At 39.5% G+C, this 21,540-nt stretch overlaps 1 long non-coding RNA gene across 1 annotated transcript in view; it reads right to left on the reverse strand.

Moving 5' to 3' along the window:
- LOC110342414 overlaps window positions 1-21,540 on the reverse strand; it is a 93,318-nt gene that overhangs the window by 58,734 nt on the left and 13,044 nt on the right. The gene's annotated exons all lie outside the window — the stretch shown is intronic.

The following is a 21,540-nucleotide window of genomic DNA, read 5'->3' on the forward strand; positions in this document are numbered from 1 at the left end:
GAACTGAAAACTGAAGCTTTTTTGTTGTTTGTTTGTTTGTTTGTTTTTTGAGACAGGGTTTCCCAGCATCTATGGAGCCAGTCCTGGAACTTGCTCTGTAGACCAGGCTGGCCTACAAAGTACTTTTTAAACACCAATTGCTGCTCTCTTTGCTGTCTCTGACATCCTCATTCCAAGAGATACAAAATGAAAACATTAAATTGAAGGGTTTAGGAAACTTTGACTTGTTGACTCCATGAAGAGGATCAAGATGACTCCATGATTCAGCCTGAGGCATATCAAAAACACTGCATAATTTTGAGTTTACCAGTTAATGTCCTCAACAGCTGCCTGCTCAAATTCTGAACACAGAATTCTGAATACAGAATATGTAAACACGTAGAAGCATCAACTCCATGTGTGTGAGCACACCCAGGACGGTCATCAGTTTAAACTGAGTGGCTGTGTGTCTCTACAATAAAGGGCCTTTCTTCACATTCCTCTTCCTATGAAATGGTTTTTATCCCAAAATTAGAGAGGCTTAAGGGACTCAGATTAAACGGCACCTAGAGATGAGAGGATGCGTTGAAACGCAATGAATTTAAAGGATCCCTCATTGGGGTAGAGCATATGCGCACAGGTCCATCTGGAATGCAGGAGGGGAAATGTCCTGGAACAATAATGTAGTTATTGACGTCAGTGAGTCTGAAGTGAAACAATTAAGGGCTTTCACTTCATTATTTTGCAGACAACTGTGCATTGAGAGTTAGCTTTATGTCAGACACCACCCCAGAAACTGTACAAGGGCGAAAAGTTTAAGAGTCAGTGGCTTATACATGACCCACATCAGTGTGTTGGATGGCATGTGCATGACGGCAAAGTGGTGTGAGCGTGACCTCCATGGGCAGACTGAGATGGATGTGGAAAGGACATCACCTCAGGGAAGTGCATGGGACTCCAGCCTTGAAAAAGAACTCATTGAATTTGAATTCATCTGGAAAAGTAAGGAAATCATTCTGCCAGAATCCATAGTATTAAGTGTCGGTTTGATTTTGTACCTGAAAAGTAATAGACAAACAGAAAGCAATACTCATTCCCTGTTGTGAGACAAGGTCATGTCACAGGAAGACTTAGACAATCACAGGAAGATACTAGAGGTGATGAGGGCAATGTTGAGAAGAAACAGGTGTGCAAATGAATGCATGGCTATAGGTGTGTTTATTCATTCAATAAATATATTTATTGGTGACCTGAGAAAGTTATTGAAGCTTCTGTTTTTAATGTTATACCAGATGTTGATATTAATACATATGCATCTGCAGCAGGGTGCTCCTCAATCATAGAAACAACGGAGAGGTCTAGAGTCACAGTGTGTCTTTCTCTACCTCTTCCACCCAAGATTTAATCTTTAGCAATATGTAAAAAGATCTCTCACTAGGAGCTTTCAGATCATTGAAATAAATATTTTCTAAAAAATAACCAGACCAGAAGTCAGCACTTGGCCTGTGGAGCTGTGAGCTGCAGGAATAGGTCTTCTGGTCCCATCAGATACTCTTTCTTGTGGATGCAGTGATCTGCACACCATGATGCCTGATTTAGGTTGGAAGATCCATCTCTTGTGTCTGGGCCCTTATCTGGAGATCTGCATCACCGCTCAAGGCATGGCTAGCTCCAAGCAACCTTTCTTTACATTGAGTTCCCAGAGTTCTGCAGGGCTCTCAAATGCTGATGATGGCTTTGCTGTGCCTTCTCTTTGACAGCTGTGCTTCCTTTGGGAAAGAGTGGTTTTCTGTCTGCTGTAGCAAGCACTAGTCACTTCTTCTCACAGTGAGAACTGAAACCAGAGCCACCATGTGCCATTTCCTGGACACTTCCCATTGAAGTTCCCTTCCTTTCACGGCAAAAGCTAGATTTAGAAGCACAGGCCAATAGACTGTAGCTTATATGCTGCACACTCTTGGATAAACTGGATTGCTATGCATCCGTTCTTCTCTTTGTTTTCTGAGTATGAAAATTCTAGTCCTAACCCCACAGGGTCCTTGTGAAGCATAACTGCAATGTTACATATAAGTAGCCTTGTAGAAGTGTTTGGCACATACTAGTAGCTCAAAGACTGGCTGCTGTTACCAGATAAATTGTCAGGCAAATTTCATATGTGCTTCACGTCCAAAATAATTGTTTTTCCTCTACAAATAGATTCAAGCATTGCATCTGTATTATTATCACGTGATCATATGTTGGTGATGTCTATTTTGTGCCCTTATACAGCAATAGTACAAAGTGTAGAAGAGTAAACTAATAATTAGTTACAACCTTTTGGCAGGGATGGGGAATCTCCCTGAGATCCAAGAAACCATAGAATCCTTTTAGTGTCCTAGGCAAGGGGCAAACCTGAAAATCTACTTACTACTGAAAGAGAGTGTGTGGGGAGATGTAAAATCAGATTTTTTTTGCTGTTACCTTATAGAAAAATGTTTCCTCTTTGTATTTGCTTTACAATAGTTTTTTGAACAAGTTCAGATTGCCAAGTGATGAACTGGACATGATCCAGCATGCACAGATGGTTCATATGTGCACCCTGTGTGTATAGATGCATACATGAAGGAATACAAACTTGAATTCTAGTACTCAGAAGGCAGAAGCAGGACTGTGAGTTGGAGGCCAACCTGGGCTTCACAGATGGACCTTACTTTTGTTGTTATTATCTTGCAAAACTTCTAAAAACTTATGAAATGTATCTGTTACCAGTGATGAATCTCTGAATGTGTAAGCAAGGGAAAAATTGAAATAACACAAAGCAAAATGATTCTCTCTGAGCATCATAAGAACAGAACTTTGCCTATGAAACAAGAGAGGATAAAACAAAATGAGAAGGTGGAGGGTTAGGAAGAAATGAGATCAAATTCGTTTAAATCCTAGAGTGAAGGGTATGGCACACATACCAGGAAGCATTTACACACAGCAAATGCTATTTAAATGGACTCATTCAAAATCCTCTTCACCTTCATGTCTGATGCCACTGGCCAGATAATTGGGAGGCTAAAGTACAATGGTCATGAGTCCCAAGACATCCATGACCGCATAATGACTTCAAGGCAAACCAGAGAAACTTGACTCCCAAAGTAAGAGCTAGAGGGCTAGTAATATACTTTCATGGGAGAGTATTTGCCTAGCATGTGTGAGGACCAAGATTCAATCCCTAGTACTGAAAACATAAAAACTGTCCCATGGGTTTTAAACAAATGTGGCATTAGGTGTAGTTGGATGGAATTCTTAGTGCAATAATTCACTGGTCACCTCGATGAAAAATTGAGACTAGATTATTTGATTAGGATTCGTTTTGGTCTTTTGATGCTATAATTGTTAGAGGAATTTCTTTCTCTACATAAATCCCAATTATAAGAACTGAAAATAAATGGAGATCCCCAAGCTACAACTTCAATATTCTCTCATTCTCTTGCTAGTGTGGTTATGAATAGCATAGTCTCAATGGAGGTACTCTAAAAAGAACTATACTACTTTATATTGTAATTCATTTTGTATGCGCTTACATTGATTAAACATCATTAATATGGAGCAAGGAAGTTTCTCAATACTAGAGCATGTGTGAGACCGTGTACAATTCCCACACTGATAAAAAAAATTAATATTCTAAGAATAAGTGTTCAGATAGTTCAGTCTTTCCTAACTTTTCTAGATTTTAGGAACATTTATTCATCGTTAAAAGATAAACTGGACATGATATGTCTTGCATTGATAGTTCATATGTGTAATATATTTTAGGTGGGGCGTTTATTTTAAGACAAAGTCTTACTGTGTATCCCAGGCTGACCTCTACTCAAGTCTTCCCCTTCAGCCTCCAGAGAACTGGGATTGCAATTCACCCTCATGCCTGCCAAAAACATTCTATACTATTTAAAAAGCATGCTATACTGTTCCAGTAAGGCTATTATTAAAGAAGAATGTTGGCTTAGGAAATAAAAACACAACTGTAAGACTGAATCAACAGGTATTCATCTGAAAAGCACTACAATTGCCTCTTCAGAAAGCAATGTAACAGAGACACTTCCCCTCCCTCCCACGTGACACAGCCTAACTTCTGAAGTGGGGAATCCATTAAGAATGTGTCCCAGTTGCTGATTTCAGGAAGAACTCGACTTTTATTTATGGTTATAGTGTGAACATATTGGAAAATTGTTGAAAGAGTAATTTATGTATCTTTCATACTATAACATTACAGAGAAAAATGTTTCCACCTTTTCCACCTTATACTCATTTAGTAATGATTTATTGGGCATGTAAAGCTTGCCAGGTGATATACTGGACAAGATCTGGCATGCATAGATAGTTATTATATACATATATATGTGTGTGTGTGCGTGCACATGCGCGTGTGTATGTGTGTGTACATTAATACAACACACACATTCACACGCTTGAATGCTAGTACTCAGAAGCATGAAAGAGTGTTGTGAGTTAAATGCCATCATAGGCTACATAACAAGGCCTTGTCTCAAAAAGTTAATAGAATAAAATAAAATAAGACAAACAAGAAATCACATGATGTTATTGCTGGAGTGAAAACAGACAATGGGATGAGATGTGTCTGGCTAGAGATGCTACCTTAGGTTGGGTGATGTGCCCACGCTTGGCTTGCCTCTGTTCAGATTAACTTCTTTGTTGCATGAGAAGCAGTGCTTAGAAGAGCCAAAGTCTAAGGGGGAGTTGTGCCCTGCTGATATAAATGTAAGAATCATTAGTGTGTAAATGGATATTTAAACTACAGGTTTGGATAACATTGCCTACAACAAGAGTGAGGCTGGAAGTAATTCATGACCAGCTGCCAGTGGTTGTTCTAAACATGGAGTCTTGAAAAGGTGACAGTCATTAGCCATAACCACATTTTTCAAAAGTAAACACTTTAAAGATCAAATAGAAACGTTTTATGTGTACATATGTTTAAATATCTAGCCTGAAGCCACAGGCTAGCTCTACATAATTAATCTGATTAATGTAGACAGCATTTCAAATAATTTAGAATGCAAAACGGATTGCCTGGATGGCCTTTGCCATTTTACATAGCCAAGTGATGCTGTACTAACTAGATTTTCCTGAGATGGCCTTTGCCATTTTACATAGCCAAGTGATGCTGTACTAACTAGATTTTCCTGAGGCGTTGCGCTTTCCCAAGAAAGGATTTACAGTTGGTCTGTGGTCTGAAATGAATATGAAGACACCAACTGACTCTGAATTACAAAGTTTTACCAAATTACCTTCCATTTGTCTATACCTACCAGAGGAATAACTAGAATTAACTCTGAGGAGAATTCCTCTGGCACTCTGTATGGACCATCCATTAATTACTACTATGTTGGTTGTTTGAACTTAGATGGTCAAACAAAAGGTAGTTTTTCTATACCCTAGAATTCTGCTTCTAGAATTCTAACTCCATGATCCTCTTCTTTCCCGTAGACCAACTCTTCTCTCTGAAAACTTCTTACAACACCATACCCATCAAATGTCTCCTCATAGCCATTGCCAGTGAAGCATCTTGTCCTTTTATGTGGAAGTTCTGGAGTGTTTTGTTGGTTTGTTTTTACTCTGTTAGTATTGTTATTTGTTGCTGTTTTACAATGATGGCTATTGAACCCAAGGCCTTGCCCATGCTGGGTAAACACTAGACCACTGACCTATGCCTTCCAAGGGTTTTCAAATGTGTTCTAATTATACCCTCCATGGCTCAAAGTTCTCCAAAGGAGTCTTCCTTGCTACCCTGTTTGGAATCACTGCCTCTTGAGAGCTTTATCTGCTGAATATGAATGTCTGTAGTATAGGAGACAGTTCAATGTGGTTCAAAATGATTTTTATGCAATATTTTTATACATTCAGAGAATAACATGCTTGTTCCATTAATAGAGACTCGACCTTATTTTAAAGATACATTCATAAAGAACAGTTCATTGCAAATCAAAAATTGTCAAGGGATAGAAGAAAAGGAGACTGCACATGTCACTTATTTTCAAAGCTGCCTTCTCTAGTTGAAAAGAAGTTCTTTGAGGAGTGGACAGTGGCTTTGAAAGCAGATAGGAAATTCTTCTTTTTACTTATTTCTGGTCCTAAGAGAAAAATATGTGTATAGCTTAGTAAGTTTAGAGATGAGCAAGGCAAATGTTAGCTTCCCAAAAGAGCATGAGGACAATGCTATTTTTGAAAAGGAAGCACCAATTTTGAAAACTGGAAAACAACAGGAAGCAGCCATTGAGAGAATTAAAAACAAGCAACAACTACAAGCAAGGACTGCATTTATTACCTGGGTTTGATTCAGACTAGAATATATTAACTTATCCTAGACAGTTATACAAAGGGGAAATTTTTAAAAGACAGCATTATTTTAATAGTTTAACTTCAGCAGAGTTCCTCTGAAAGACAAAATCTACCTTTGTAGAAAACTAACTTGTAAGCTTGCTTTAAGTGGGAAAAAATGAGATTTATGCCCCAAAACACAGCATAGAAAATGATAACTTTGTTAACTATTTGGTAAGTTGATCCCCACAAAAAGCAAACCATCGCCCAGTGTTTAGAATAGGGAAAAGGAAAAATCCGGGAAGGAAGTGAAGAAGGAAGAAGCAAACTAAGAAACAAGGCAGGTAGCCATGCCTTGGTCTGGGGATTCCAGAGGGATCCATTGGTGGGATGGTTCAGAGGTGGTTTCTGAGCAGAGGGGTCCAGCCTTTGGTTTTTCCAGACAGGGTTTCACTGTGTCTCTCTAGTTGTCTTGGAACTCATTCTGTAGGCCAGACTGGCCTAGAACTCAAAAGATCCACCTGTCTCTGCCTCCTGAGTGCTGGAATTAAAGGCCTCTACCACTAACGCCTGGCCAGAGAGGCTTGATTTAAAGTCCTCCTATCTTTCTCTCTTTTACCCCCAGGGAAGTCATCTATCCACATCTGTGTCCATGTTTTCAGAAAATAGTGAAGTAACTGGCTTTATCCAAACTTTAGAATGGCCGGCATCCGGGACAGCAGGAGAGGAAAGTGTAGTTCCCAAGCTGCCCCCAACTCGAGCCCTGAATTTATCAGAGAAAGGGTAAAGATGTGTCATGAAGAATAGAATCAAGTTTATTTACACATTAGAGAGACTTCCCCACAGTTGCTTGAGATGCAGAAGCATTAATTAGTAGTGGCTGTTTTACCAGAGCATCATAGAACATACTTATGGTCCTGACTCCAGCGAAGCAGAGGCAAGAAGATCAGGAATTTGAAACCAGCCTAGGCTATATAGCCAGAACATAACCCAGGAAACAAATAAAACGTTAATGTCCTTGGGAGAAGCTACTAAAACATTAGTGAAGTTATTTTTATGATGGGTATTGATATCTATTGAGACATATTTATCTGTTTATAGCTTGAAACACTCAGCGCCTATCATTATCCTTGATTAAATCTTTATTGTTCATTAAAGAGTTGTCTCTGGGATGACAAAGGAATTAAGTTGCAGTTGGATTGTGAACTAAATGCCCTGGGTTCAGCAGTGGGCATCTAAGTAGGATCCACCTTTTATTGGCACACTCTTCAGCAAATAAATAGATAAATAAATAAATAAACAAATAAATGAAACATATAAAGTGTGTGTACACACATACACACACACATATTTCTAGTTTTTGTGTGTAAGTAAAGATAATGACTCCTAACTCTTTTCGGTTTCAGGAATGTTTGTGAATTGTATTCAAACTGTGGATCTTCTATCCAATCGAAAGTTATGAACATTCTCTAAAACCATTTATATAAAGTCTCAAGGGTTTTCTCTTTTCTATACTAAGAATTCCTGTAGTATTGCACAGTATTTGGAGGGAAAATGTTGTATTTTTTTGAAATGTGGCTCCTAGGCATTCATGCATTTAAACCATGTAGCCAATTTATGTTGCTCTTAAGAGTAAACTCCCAGTATCCTCGCTAATGTATTCCAGTGTCCCAAGCTGGTTTTCTTTAAAAGGAAAAAAGGCTGTTTTCATGTAAATACTCTGTGGTTACGAAAGCAGTATAAGTTGAACTTGGCAACTTGTTTGGAGTGTGTCTTCATCCTCAGTTGGAACATTGGAACAGTGGAGAGACCCACCTTAGGTTCAAAGATTCTTGTATCCTCCCTGTGTGGCTCTATACTGCTCAAGAGATCTGAAACAAATCACTTAGCTTCTCTATGTCCAGGCTTAATGTGTAATGAGCAAGTTCAATGTTAACTTGAAGAGTGTTCCCAGGGCTAACATGTGATGACCTGCAATATAAAATGCTATTAGGCAGCCGGGCACACAGATGCATTCAGAAAACTGGAAGAAGAGGATGGAGAATTCCAAGCCAGCCTGGTGACATAGTGAGACTTAATCCTAAAGTCAAAACAAAACAAAGCAAACTTACATGCTATTAGAACAGGTAAATATTTCTTCTAATAATAACACATTTCTAATGGAGGAAGTCATACTTACTGATTCAGTAATCTACATTTTAACTACATGTACAGTAATATAAATTCTAGTTACTGCAATGAGGCAAGAGAATATATAATTACATTCTCAAATACTCTAGATTATTAGTCATATCACACTATGTTTAGATGAATATAATGATGGAGGAGTGATTAATTTCAGGATAATTCTGTTTATATTCCAGCATATTTCTTTCCTGTACAAGGAAGTAGGTTCAGATTGTTAGTTCAAGGATCATGGAGAGCCACACAGGTATGGTGTTGAATTTGCTAGAAGCTGAAGTGTCAGATCCTAAAAGTGTATTCTCTTCATTCCTTTGAAGAGTGAAGTTGAGTTCTAAGTTTTTATTATTTTTATTTTGTATTGATTTTTTTCCCATAGTATTTATTCTGATCATGGTTTCCCTTTCCTCAACTCCTTCTAGGACATCCCCACCTCTCCATCCAATCAGCTACATGCCATTTATTCTCTCTTTAGAAAACAAACAAACCAGGATCAAAAAGAACCACAATAAACACACACACACACACACACACACACACACACAACATAAAAACACAAAATCAGGAAACATGCCGGGCGTTGGTGGCGCATGCCTTTAATCCCAGCATTCGGGAGGCAGAGGCAGGTGGATCTCTATGAGTTCGAGACCAAGCCTGGTCTACCCAGTGAGTTCCAGGACAGGCTCCAAAACAATACAGAGAAACCCTGTCTCCAAAAACAAAAACAAAATGTAAATGATGAAAATAAGTCTTTAGAAGGTTAAATACTAAGTTAAATTAAAACTTGGAGTGACTTCGTTAACTAAATACACAAATGTAATTATACATATTCAAATGCACCATAACAGGGGGTAATTAAGTTACTTAGAGGGCCTGTGAGATGGCTCAGCAGGTAAAGACACTTGTTGCCACGTCTGATGAATGAAGCTCTATCCCCAGGACCCATACGATGGAAGGAGAAAGCTGACTACCACAGGTGGCCCTTTGATCTCCACACTTGAGTCATGGCACACCTTTACACACATACACACACACACACACACACACACACACGGAGTAAATAAAGTAACTATAACTTAAATAGAACAAAAATGACTTAGGTTTAGAGTGACAGCCAGGTGAAGGGCCTCATGTCTAGGACCCCACTAGGATTGCAGTTTGTCATTAAAGGGGTTAGTTCAATTACTTGGGCTTTCAACATGATGAGAGAGGTGTGTTAGCTTCCTGGCACAGTGAAGAGCACATGAGATATAATCTACAAGCAGGGCCTATATCTCAGTGACAATGTGCTTGTCTAGCATGTACAGGGCCCTCAGCTCCGTTCCCAGCACTACGGGAAAAAATAACAAAGCGTTTTAGCCAGGCGTGGTGGTACATGCCCATAACTGCAGCACTTGGAAGATGAAGGGCAAAATGGGGAGTTCAAGGTCATCTTCTACTAGATATCTTGTCTCAAAACAAAACCACCTCTGTCATCTTAAAAAGAAGTAAGATTTGTTTGGGCTCATGGCTTCTGATGTCTCAAAAAATTATAGTTCACTTGGTCTGCTAACCTGGATCTTTGGTAGCAGAGTGAATCATGAAGGAGTGTCCTTGTTTAGCTCATGGATTGATGGAGAAGGGTGAGGGGGAGAGGAAGGGAGGATGAGAGCAGGCCAGGATGCCAGCATCCTCATTAAAGACAACCCTGATGCCTCAACTTCATTAGGACTCACCTCGACTCAGTAGCCAATAGGCTGTTCATGGGGGTATTTTATTTAAATCATAGCATATTAAACTTTAAAATCTTAACTAAGAACTTTCTAAACGTTTTGAGCTTTAGTCAGTCACTTGTTAAACTTTTAAGAAAAAATAAATGATTGAGTAATATTTTCTATAGGAAAAATTACTATGGGTTATTATTTAACAAAGTGAAAAATCACTTTTGGAACAAAGACTTACATTCAATAACTGCCACCTGTACTATCGTCATATAAATTCAATAGCACTAAGAAATATATTATTGCTTCTGAAACAGGGTCTTACTCTGTATCCCTGGCTGGCCAGAAACTCACAATGTAGATCAGGCTGGCTTTGAAGTTGCAGAGGCCTGCCTCCTGACTGATATAAAGGAGTATGCCATCATACCATGCAAGGAGAACCTTTTTAAAGAGGCTCCCACAGTCCAGGGAGATGGCTCTGTAAGTGCCTGACATGTGAGTCAAATCTGAAGTACCCATGTAACAGCCTGTAGCCCCAGGGGAAAACAGAGACAGGTGGATCCTTGGAGCTCACTGGCCATTTAGATTAATCAGTTCTCTCTGCGATGAGGGAGAGACTGTCTAAAATGAGAGAGAGAGAAAGGTGGGGATGATAGAGGAAGATCCCTGACATTTAAGCACACACACTTGTACTACACACATGCAAACAGACAGGCAGACAGACAGACAAACGAAGGCAGGGAGAGAGAGACAAAGACAGAGAAAGATATGAAAATTGAATTGATTAAAAGGGAAAATGCTAAAGCTCATGCAATGATGTGTTTTAAGATACTGCAAAGAACAAAGTACTTCTATGTATTGATACAAAAAAATTATATTAATTAAAACTTAAATAACAGCCAGGCAGTGGTGTCACACACACCGTTAAAGTCAGCACTCAAGGGCCAGAGGCAGGAAGATCTCTGAGTTCGAGGCCTCAGGAGTCTGTCTACAGGACAGACTCCAAAAGCTACACAGAGAAATCCTGTCTCAAAAAAGCAAAAACGAAAACACCTTAAATAATAAAGCTAAGTGCAAAGCGTTTTATGATACATTTCAAGGGAGAGACAGAAGGACCTGTGAGTTCACTGGCCAGTCAGTCTATCACATTTGTTGAGCTCTAGGCCCATGAGACACTTGAGCCATTCTTTCAGTTATTTGAGACAGTATTTTTGGAGAACACCCAAGGCTGTCTTTTGGCTTCCACCCCCATGTGTATGTAGGTTCACATGTACCTATGCACTGCACCACACGCTTGCACATATGTGTAAAAGTGTCTACATTCTCATTGGTGCTGATTTTTGAAAATGTGCTTGCCACCAGAAAATGTTCATTGTGTGATCCAGCTACCACTTTGCAAGAAAATTTTCCACATAACTATGAGTTTTGCAGCCTTTCTTTGAAGGTTCGTGTCTCATTTCCAGAATGTCTCAAAAAATATTTTCTCCTGAGAATTTTTTAAAACAATGTATTCCATGTATAAAGAAAAACAGAAAACCTTGACATTAGCAAGGGAAATTTTATAAGAATTTTGCCCAAGAAATCTGGCAAGAACTTAGGCTCCCCAGACTACCTCAATAGGGGTATGGGTTCCGTGTGTCAAAGGGTTCCATACAGTCGTGACAATTTGTTTCATCCACAGTTACTCTGCCAGATTTTGCTACACAGTATGAGAGACATTAACAAATATATGTCACCCTGCGGTTTCTTCACAATATGCTCCCCTCTTCAAACAAATAGGATAGTTCAGGGCTACAGTGTCCATCTGTGTGCAAGAAACATTCAATTTGTAGATCTATGTTGTCTGCTTAAAGCACCAATTCATACAATACACTCCATGGCTGCTCCGAACAACAACCTGCCTGTTTGGGGCTCTCAGGAGTGCAGATCGGATGGAAAGGGCAACTGTGAATCTCCCGGACTAAGCAGACACAGTCAAAAATATCAAACTGGGTGTGTGTTACACAGAAGTTCTAATTAGATGGACCAACCTGGGTGTGAGCAGCATTTTGGACAACAAATTGTGTAGTGAGATGACTTAGAAATGTAAAAAATGCAAAAGTGTCTTATTTTTTGTTCTCGGGTGGTAAATGAGAACATTCCCATTTTTGTCTCTCCAGTTTAAAGGAAACTTCTGTGATAATAAAAGCCTATAAAAATTCACAGTGAAAGATTTAAAAAATGCATCATTTAAAACGGAGGTTTCTACCTATGTAGTATAGCATAGACATAACAGGCATATGACTAAAAATGACTGGTTAGAGGAGGACAATGGGGTTCAGAGAGGCATAAGCCTAGGGTGTGCAAAGTCCTGGGTTTGAGCCTGAACACCACAGAAAGAATAAAATCTCACAGTCAACAACTTGTGTATATATTAACAATGTATCTCCGGACAAGCAACAGGTGTAGAGCTTCCTGTGTACTTAGGTGGAATTTCCTTAGGAGGAAACACATGATTCAGTTCCTGGGAATGAGTAGTTTAATCTCAAAGATCAGTTTGCTCGGCATTAGGGACTTCCAATTAGATGGACCAACCTGGGTGTCAGCAGCATTTCTGACAACAAATTGTGTAACGGGATGGCTCAGCCCTTCCTAGAATCCATGTGTTTAAAGTGACTTGTTTACTTCTCTGATTTCATGATGACTTTTTTTCTTTTTTACGGCTGCCCACTTAGAACTTAATAAACCCAGAGAAAAATGCAGGATTAAGAAAATCAAGGTTCAGAATCCTCAGCTGTGAAAAGCAAATTAAAATTTGAGATCTTAATGAAAGAGGTGTGAGCAGAGAAGCACACGAGAACAAATACCAATTAAATTCTATTTAGGGCTGAGTCTTCTGCTCACTGTTGTGTCTCATGTAGACCACATAAGGTCATGAAAAGATGCGTTTATCTATAGATGCCCACTCTGGGTTTTCCCACAAGCCCCAAAGGACTACTTTTAAATACAACTGAGCAAAAATCGTTGATACAACCTGCTCTCTCTAATAGTCACCAGCAGTTTTTTTTTCAATTTGAACTGAGTATTCTGAAGTTCCAATCATAATATTTATAAATATTCAGCCTTACTTGATTGTTTGGGCCTGGGTTTTTGCAAAATCAGTGATTTTATTCAACAATGGCTAATTTGGGTTTTGGTACACACTTGGAGGGCTTTCACTTTGCAAGTCTTCTTCTTTTTATAGTTTTTTTAATTTTTATTTTTTGGTTTTTCAAGACAGGGTTTCTCTGAGGCTATCCTGGAACAGGCTCTTGTAGACCAGGCTGGTCTCGAACTCACAGAGATCCACCTGCCTCTGCTTCCTGAGTGCTGGGAGTAAAGGCTTGTGTCACCAACCACCACCCGACTACAACAGGCTATATTAATACAATCAAACAATGGGTCAAATTATCTATTTGCCTCTCAATTTTGTCATAAACTGGATCAGTCTGTAAGAATAGAGTTTCGGCAGTCTGCAGCCTGCCTTGCTCATTTGTGAAAGACAGCAGGAATTGCCTATACTGCTCTCATTTTTCTTCAATGGATGTTGTCTTCCTTTATCTCCTAGCCAAAGGAAAAGCTTAAAATGCCCATAGCTCTCAGAGTTATTGCCCTCCACAATATGAGTATAAGTCTCATTCAGAACTCCAGTTCCATCCTGTCCTTTCACATAGTTGTATCTGGTTACTTTACATGTGCCCTGATTCATTGACTTTAGGACTCTCCTAGTTCTGAGAGACATAATTATTTTTACATACAACTCAGGACAAAAACCCAGCAATTAAAAATTTACGCAGAGGTAGGCATGGAGCAACACAACCATACTCCCAAGACTTGGGAACCTGGGAACTTGAGAAAGGAAGATCATGAGTTTAGAGCCTGCCTGGGCTAGCTATGTAGTGAGACCTTCTCTCAAGCCAAAATTCTGTAGTTGTCACCAGAAGTATGACATATTCTAATTTAAGATAAGAAAGTAATCCTCTTATCTCTTCTGTTAGGAACATCTTCCTGGCTGTGGTTTTCTGTAGCTGTAGAGAGGGAGGGAATTAAGAAAGGATGCAATGGTGTTAAACTACACTAGTCACTGCTGTGATATTCAGACCTCTAAAAATCTGTCATAATAGGTTTTCTGTATTCCCTTTACCTATTAGTCATGTTTCACGTTTTTGAACCTCTAATCACTTGCTCCACTCCTATAGTTAATAAAGTTCTTGTCTTTGGAGGTAATGACAGGAAAAAATCAGAGTAATACAGATGTTATATGGGTGGAGTTTCTCTGTGTCCCAGTAGCTGTTCCCAAATACTCACTCACTTAATTATAAATGCTCAGCCAATGACTTAGGTTTGTTACTAGCTAACTCTTAGCTTTTAAATTAACCATTTCCATTCCTTTATTTGTTTCCATGTGACTCATGGCTTGTTACCTCATTTTGTACATGTCCTCCTTCTGCATCTGGCTCAAAACTCCTCTGACTCCACCATTCTTCCCAGTATTCTCTCTGCCATGAAAATCCTGCTTAGCTATCAGGCAATCAGCTTTTTATTAACCGTGAAAGCAACACATTTCTTATATGTACAAAATGATTATTCCACAACAATCTTACTGTTCCATTTTTGGTGAGCAATGGGCAGTTTGAAGGACCAGGTCACATGAATTCCAGCCTGAGGGGATGTAATCTACTCCCCAGTCTGTCTGGCTCTCATCCCTAGTATCAATCACTCTAGATGTCTGTGTTTTTGCTTTGTAAACTGCTGCTCCCTACGTATGTGTAAGAGCTTGATTCCTTTGTGCTAATAAAACGATGACTATACTTCCACTCATGTACCGCCAGTCAGTGGTATACTCAGGTAGATTACCTGCTAAGGCTCCTATCCAGCTTTCTTGCCTTCTAAGGTGGCAGCCTTTTGTTTAGTGGGTCTTGGGGAGACCCAGAGTAAAACAAGCATATGAGTTCAGTCATCCTCTCACTAAATACTCTACTTGCAATTTAAATTCCCAGTCTTTTAGCTCAAAGAATTCTCTCATTTCATACATACATTGAACACATTTTCTGAACCACAAATTAATAAACGTGATATAAGCAGAATGAAAGATGTAAAGACAAACCCTCTAGAGTAAGTGCTGTCCTGAAAAGTCAGGAGTGAGTAGCTATGGTTCTTAAATGTCTTCACTTTCTTCTGGCTTCATACTTGTGGTATCAATCAAACTTTCCAGTCATAGGCCAACATGAAATGCTTATATATGAGAAAAACTAGAACCCAGGCATTACACCCAGCCCACCGTTCTCAGTCTTCTCAAAGTGTGTTTGACAAAACTTCAAATGGTTCATTTATAGAATTTCAGACGCTGGCAAGTTTTAAAGACTAGCTTGGGAAGATTCATGGCTTCACCCCGATGTATCTGTCACTGTACACAATGGAAGTGACAACTCAGGCTGGAGATATCTGCTCTTGCAGTTGCTGGGGTAAGTGAGGTCCAGTGTTCTTTTACTCCATTGAACTCTTTCTTTTCCCTTGTAAACTAAATACATGAACTGTAAGTCAGTACAAAAGACATTCATTATATTAAATTCTTCAAAGAATTAATTAAAAAATAATAATACTAAGCCAGGCAGTGGTGGCATACGCCTTGAGTCCCACCCAGCACTTGGGAGGCAGAGGCAGGCACTTCTCTGAGTTCAAGGCCAGCCTGGTGTACAAAGTGAGTTCCAAGACAGCCAGGGCTACACAGAGAAACTTGTTTGGAAAAATATAATAATAATAATAAATAAATAAAAGTCAAGCATTGTGTAATTGAGGAAAAGTCAACCCAACCTCTGATCTCTATACAAGCACACATATATACAGAGAGAGACAGAAACAATAACAGTAATAGAGAGATACAATGAAACAATAAAATACGTCTAAGTGTATAATAAAAATAACAAATAGTGATTTGGGATATTAACTCAATGGTAGAGTACTTGCTAGCAAGTACAAAGCATTAGTGTTTAATCCCCATCACAGGAAAAATAAGAGAATATAGATATATATATATATATATAAATACATGCATAGTGTTGGTGTAACATAAATAGCAACATAGTTATATGTTACTATTTTCAAGTAACATGTAGTATATATAATTGTATGTAGTGTACTTTTGTATAATTGGCAATGTAGTAGGCTTGCTTAAGTAGGCATCACAACCACTGGGACATCAGTAAGATCTCCATTATAACCTAACAGTTCACTGCTCTATGTATAGTCTATTGTTTATCAGAACAGCATCATACATATCAAGATATGTTTGTATTTTAAGATACATTAAGAATTCAGCCAGCATGGGACTGATCAAGACCCCCTGAATCTGGGTGTCAGTGAAGAGGCCTAGGGAATCTATTGAGCATTGGGCAGCAGATCAGAACCCATCCCAAGTATACACACGGACTTTGGACTCCCATAGAACAATGTGAGGTGCACTCTCACCCTGAACTCTTGGGGAAGGGTCTAGGCCCTGCCCTATATGAAATGACACACTATGCACACCCCCATGGAGGGCCTCACCCTCCCTGGAGAAATGAGGGGATAACGGGGGGGGAGGGCAGGGAATGGGAGAGGGACCTGGAACTGACTTGTGAAGCAACCTTGTTTCTTATCTAAATTTAAACTGGAAATAAAATTAAAAAAGAATTCAGTTTACTAGATACATATATACACAGGTATTTGTGTGTATGTATTTACGCATGTCAGAATAAATACAACATTTCACACTTTCACATAAGACTAACACAGGGATTTTTCCAGATGGCTTTCCTGTAAGGGTTTAGACTGTACTGATCAAGAAAGGAGGTTAATCTTGGTGTGGTGTCAAACAAAGAAGGCAGGAAAGGAAGAATCAGAGAAACCCACAGTGAAAAAGACAACTATCACAAGTAAGAGCCTCTAGCCATCGATGTGAAGACAAACTGTAAATTATCCACCCTATAGAATTCCCAGGGAGACTTAACTCAAGGTTTCCATCCACAGTGAAAGTACATCAACTGAAATCCAGGTTTGTTTAATCCATTGTCTCTGAGCCTTAACAATGCATTCGAACTCCATAGCTGTTGAACCTAGGTGGCACAGCAAAAAGCTTCAGGAAATTTTCTTTGCTAGAAGTCTTAAGAACTAAGTTAAAATAAGCTCTTGGGTCAGGAGGCAATACTGTAGATATACTATGAACATCTTGACTAAGAGGAGCCTTGAGTTGGCCTTTTCGAACCTGAGTTGTGGTCAGTCATTGTTATTTTATTCATTTGTTTGGATTTTTTGTTTTGCTTCCTGTGGCTCCAAGGAGGAAAGGCCAGGGCCTCACACATGCTAGACAAGAACTGTCCCACTCTCTGTGTCCCCAGCCCGACGCTGAGCTCTTTAGGAGTACAAGAGAAGGGTTTTTTTACTAACTTGCTGATGCCATATTTCTCTTTCTTAATAAACTACCTCTATTTTTGCCACTTAAAAATATTCTGGAATTTATGTAGCCTCCACCCTTTTCAACTTGCTCCAAATGTAGCTCAAGCTAAACTGACTGACAATCTAAGGCCCCAAAGCCTTTTTAGAGGAACTCAGTAACCACTCATGCTAGTTCCAATAAATACTGTCCCAGACAGTGATGGGGAAATGGAAATCTTACAAAACCTATTCCAGTATTTCCTGCTGGACAACCTCTGTCGCCCTCTAAAAACACTGAAAGGGAGGTAGGTCTGGGGAGTCTAATGTGGAAATATTTTTCAAAGCCTGGGCCAGACAGGCCAGGTTGGGAGAGCTGAGCCGGCCTCTTCCACAGACTGTGGGACTATTTCTTCTCTGTGGAGAGGTCTGAATGCTCAGTCATTGTTTGCATATCTGTTGCTGCCTATCAGCATATGCAGATTCAGTTCAAGAAACAGTCCTTATGAATCAGTAGAATGGGTCTACAAACTAACTTGTCATTTTCCTCATCAATTTTGAAGCTCACTGAATGGGAGTTAACATCTCCCCCCAAAAAAGCTTTGGAAATCCCTGGCTAGGCCACTTGCTTGTTTTGTGAATGACGTTTGTGGTCATCTATAACATATCTGGTGTGTTACTTCTCGATGCTGCCTTTTTCATGCATGTTTTTATAATTTGGGCATTTTTATGGAAGTGATTAAACATTTTCTGTCTTCAAGCTGGTACAGAACTGTGAAGACAGAGAGAGTCATCCCTAGCAGAGTTCAGCGTGTACATACACATGCCCACATAAACGCATGCATATGCAGACAACATTCTTGACATACGTTCACACTATTTGATTCAGCTTTCTTCCTTGACAGGTGTTCTCTCTCTCTCTCTCTCTCTCTCTCTCTCTCTCTCTCTCTCTCTCTCTCTCTCTCTCTCTCTCTCTCTCTCTCTCTCTCTCTCTCTCTCTCTCTCTCTCTCTCTCTCTCTCTCTCTCTCTCTCTCTCTCTCTCTCTCTCTCTCTCTCTCTCTCTCTCCCCCTCCTCCAGGCGAAGGGAATGAAAGCAACTATGATTTCCATCTCATTTTAGCTTTACTTCTAATAGAGGCAGCATTGTTCACATGCCCAAGCCTCCTGCTTTTCCCCAGAGTTAATGTTGTATAAATGTTGTTCCAAGTCTTACTTGGGATGATTGAGGTATTTTTGTAGCATGCAGCCTCCCAAAGCATCATTAGCGCTTTCAGTTCTAACAACAAGTTTGCTCTGCTTTCCTGAGCTGTATAGTGTGTCCTTTCCCTGGCACAGCCTACCTTCCCCTAACACATAAAGCTGAGGAAAAGCAAACTCAGGGAGGTAGATCAAAGCTAGTGTTTAGTAGTTCCAAAGAGTATCTCCCAAAGTGAGCTGTTTCTTGCTTCATTAAATCAGTTTTATGTAGTGTCTTGTGACCAAAATGAACACTTTTAAGAAAAAGTGTAGTTTTTCATGATGGAAAATTCTGTTAATGCTGAGAGAAAGGAAAATACAAGAGATGAACACCGGGATTTACGCTTAAGAGAAATTTTGTGAGGAATTCTACAGGTATTAGAAAAATAAGCATGTCTATCCAGTGTTCCTTAAAAAAAGAAACTAAAAGAGGCCAGCCTGGTCTACAGAGTGAGTACCAGGACAGCCAGGACTGTTACACAGAGAAACCTTGTCTTGAAAAAACAAAAATAAATAAGTAAATAAATAAAAACAAATAAACATAACAGGGGGATTGGCTCGTGCTTTTAATCCCAGAACTAAGTAGCACTCCTTCATTCCCAATATGAGTACAGTTAAAAATAATGAACTGTGCTGGGCACATCAACACATGCCTTAATGCCGGTCCTCAGAAGGCAGAGGCAGGAGGATCTCTGTGAAGTCAAGGCCAGCCTGGTCCACATAGTGGGTTCCAAGACAGCCACAGCTGCATAGTAAGATCCTGTGCCTAAAAAAACAAAACCAAACAAAAAAGATCATGAACTATACAAAGTAATATAAAATGTATGACCTTTAACTCAGAGACTGGAGGTGTGGCTCAGTGGTAAAGCATTCACCTAGCACGCATGAGGTTCTAGGTTCAATCCCTATCACCTTTTATGAATCAACTGAAAACAGAACACCGAGATGCCTAATTCTCATTTGTACAACAGAAAAGGTACAACAACATCAGCTGTTTCAAAACAGAAGTTCTGGTGTGTGGGTGTGTGTGTGTGTGTGTGTGTGTGTGTGTGTGTGTGTGTGTGTAGTGTGTGCACCTATGTGTATGTGTGCTTGCTTGTGTAATATGTGTGCAACTGCATGTGTGTGAGTGTGGAAGCCAGAGCTTGAAGTTGGGTGTCTTTTTCTATCATTGTCCATCTATTTGTTGAGGCAAGGTCTCTTTCTGAGCCCGTAGTTCACTTTAGCTCCTTTGACTATTCATTTGGTTCTGGGAATGCTGTCTCTACTTCCTATATGCCTGAATAACACGTGAGTCAGAGTGTCCACCCAGCATTTACAGAGGATCTGGGCATCCAAACTCAGGTCCTCACGTTCACACAGCAAATCCTTTACCTGCCCAACCATCTCACCACAGGAAACAGAATTGTTTTATACAATCCCCTCAACCTGAGTGCTTTTACTCCTTTTCTTTTGTTATATAAAACAGGTGTTTTGCAAATCAGCGAATGCTTATTTGACATTACATTAAAGATTTGAGATTCAAGATTTGTCACAGGACAGGCTGTGTGAATGTGCCAGTATTAGACAACAGATTAACTACAACCAAGTCCAGTGTGGCCTCTTCAGGAAACAGAAATAATTTTTCCAAAATGAGGAAAATCAAACTTTCACCCTCCCTTGCTATGAATGAATGAAACTATGATTTTACTTCCTCATTAGTATTTGTCCTCTTCTGAGCATCTTAGATTGTATTTTCAAAATATCCATCCAGTTAAGTAATGAGTGTTTCCTTCCTTAGCTAACATATTTTTTTCTTGATACACAACTCATTTTTTTCTGAGTTTAGATTTACATCGCTGTGCAGCGTGGAGACTCTTCAATAAAAACGAATTTGCACAAATTTTGCAAAAAGAGTATGTCAGCATGGGATTTGTGATCCAAGGGGCAAGTTTTCCACTTGATTTATATGCGGGTTTACTTTTTTACAAGCAGCCTTACTTCCATTCCCTCACATTGTTCTCTTGGCTGGAATGAAGGGTTGTGTCTCTTTCTGTGTTCCTCTCAGTCGTGCTATGACTGCTGGGCATTCCTCAGCTAAGAAGAGCCAGATGGCCATGAAACACTGAGGTCCCCTCCGACTCCCTTTGGGACAGGTCTTTTACACAGGCCACAAGAGTGCTGGCCTAACACTACTGTGAGATTTTCATATTTAGTTAGCTGCAAGCCAGACATTGCAGCTAAGTCAGAAGGGCCACCTTTAGATCCCAAGCAATCACTTTGCTTAAGAAGAGAAAGTTCCAGGGACAAGAGGAACTAAGCCATGCTATGTGTTGCAAAGGACACCAAAATAGTTTGCTGACCAACTTAAAATATCTTAGGCAAATATGTTTTGTATACTGTACATTATGACTTTTTTATTATAAAACCTTAGAAATACTTAGAGATTATACATTCAGAGAAAAACACATAGGTAGATCTCAAACACCGTAGTAAATGAACACATTTCAGATAATTTGGAAACTAGAACAGGTAACATTTACAACCTTTTTAGAAACTGGATTATTGGCCGGGCATGATGGAGCATTTGTCTTCAATTCCAGTACTCGGGAGGCAGAGGTAGGCAGATCTCTGTGAGTTCAAGGCCAGCCTGGTCTACAAATCGAGTTCCTGGACAACTAGGGCTGTTACACAGAGAAACCTTTCTGGAAAAATCAAAATCAAAACAAAAAC

The sequence above is a fragment of the Mesocricetus auratus genome, unplaced genomic scaffold (assembly GCF_017639785.1).
Source record: "Mesocricetus auratus isolate SY011 unplaced genomic scaffold, BCM_Maur_2.0 Super-Scaffold_100015, whole genome shotgun sequence".
NCBI lineage: Eukaryota > Metazoa > Chordata > Mammalia > Rodentia > Cricetidae > Mesocricetus > Mesocricetus auratus.